This window comes from Pteropus alecto, unplaced genomic scaffold, assembly GCF_000325575.1.
Source record: "Pteropus alecto unplaced genomic scaffold, ASM32557v1 scaffold110, whole genome shotgun sequence".
In the NCBI taxonomy this organism is placed as follows: domain Eukaryota; kingdom Metazoa; phylum Chordata; class Mammalia; order Chiroptera; family Pteropodidae; genus Pteropus; species Pteropus alecto.
In genome coordinates this window covers 719,745-721,971 of record NW_006431920.1, presented here as the reverse complement: position 1 = coordinate 721,971, position 2,227 = coordinate 719,745, and positions in this window count along the sequence as shown.

Genomic DNA, 2,227 nt, shown 5'->3' with positions numbered 1-2,227 from the left:
GTGATTATAAATGTGCCACAAGTCCTTTTTCTCTTGCCCAGACATGGCCATATTTAAACCAGCTGGCAGTGTCCTGTGACTAACAGGGCAGTTCCACAGGCCCCAACATGGGTTAGGTGAGAGGTATGTCCTTTGTTTGCCGGTGGTGTTTGTCAGTTGTGAGGACACAGTGCTAGAACTTCAGGATCTCAGCAGAGAGAGAACTGGGGGTAGATGTCGGGGCTCCATTGGAGACGTAGCTCCAGGTTGTACTGTAAGTGGACAGACAGTTGCATGTTCATGGCAGGGCGAGGCCCTGGGGTATGGGAGGCTGGGTCACCTGAAGCGTTCCCTCGAAGAACATTTGTATTTCAGTTAAGGGAGTGCCAAGCCCGTGTCTGCTTCTTGGGCAGAGGGAATTGGGTACGTCCACTCTGGACGAGAGGGGTGGATGAACAACTACCTGCATGTGCCTGGCCTGAGAGTATTCTGGAACCTCAACTACCCCCCACACCGTCACCGTCACCGTCACCGTCACTACTCCTGAGAGATAGGGAATTCCTGAGATTGGAACAGAACGTGTCACCTGTAGTAGCTGCTTGAGAACTCCTCCTTCCCCGGATAGAAATGAGACTTTTTTCAAGAAACCAGCATTCCTCAGGCAGGCTAGAGGAGGATGACGCTGTGAGGGACAGAAGCAGGTGGCCGGGGCTCTGAGTGCTCTCTGCAGGAGATAAACGGTCCCAGAGTTCCCGTATTCCAGAGGATGCAGCTCATACCTCTATTTATTTTTTACTTATTTTTTTTATTTTTAGAATTTTTATGAGTTTGAGCCAAATTGATAACACATGCCAGGGGAGCAAGATCTCAAATACTCCCTCATAGTTCTTTTTTAATAGTTTAATTCCTTTATTATAATTTCGTTTTCAGAAGATAACGCTAGTTGAAAAATTGCAATTTAAAAGGTTTTTCTGTAAAATGTAGTCAACAGAATTCTAAGATAGCTGCTAATATCCACAAGGAGAGATGAAAAACATGCATCAGCTGTACTATTGGATACATTTATTTGCAGGCTGAAAATAGCAGATATGTGAAGCCAATTAAGTTAAATTTCCAGAAGCCTGGTGCTATAATAGAATTGTTTTAATAACATTACCATATTTAGTTATTTCTCAGAGTCCTTTTTTTGCTTTTAATATCCCTAAAATTGGGATGCTTACAATGAGTGTGATTTTTGTCTTTGTTTAAATGACAATATTTACTTCTTAGAGTACATAAAATGATGAGACCTTTAAAAATCAGTAGCATCTTAGAGTCCATGAAAAAGGCTTTTAAAATGAAATTGGAATAATCAGAATGGAAAATTTTAAATGATTCCCTCTCCCCTTAGCTGTCACCGAATCTCCCAGGAAAAATATCTGTGAATTGCTTTGAAAAGTCATATATTTGCATAATTTCCATTTCGTAGTCTCTTTGTTCTTTTTCCTGTCTCTACTCCCCCTCCCCCATGTCTTTCTTATCAGCACATGAGGGGAGCACTTCGTGGTTTAGGTGTTCTGCTTCTCAAAGCACAGATTTGGAGGTCTCAGAGGTGTAGTAGCGTCTAAACAAAAAAATCAACTCGCTTCGTTATCTCAATGGATGTGAAAAAGACTTCATGGTTCATCTCTATTGATTCAGCCTTGAAAGAGGTGTTCCCGAAAGATGCGCGCACCCAGCTCCTGTTTGTTTGAGCTGCCGTGTCAGAGGCCCCTAACTTCGGCCTTCTCGTCCTCTTTTCCTCCATGTAGATCATGGTCTATGAAGAAGTAAAAACGGCTATTTAAATATTTCTTGAACCACAAGTACTTTTCTCAGTTTAGCTGATATTTTATGCTGTTATATATGGCTGCTAGTATATTAGGACTATTTCATTTGACCTCCATTGCCAGTAAGTATTGCCCTTTCAACTGTGGCTTCGCCAGAGGTCCCAGCTAGCTGCTGGGGGAGGATTCTGGTTACTTCTGGGTCTGGGCCTGGGCCTGATGCACAGAGCAGCGGTCTGTATTGTTGGGGAATGAAGTTAGCGTGGTTGCTCAGTGGGAGATGGGAGATTGAAATTTGCCTCACTCCACCCAGGAGGTTTGCAGTTGTGTTCATTAATACGTAGGAAGGAGAGAGGAGGAAGCCAGAGCTGGCCAGGGACAGCTGATAGCCAGGGATTGTCCCCCTGAAGCCCCGTGTGCTTAATTAAGCCTGTGGGCCGACC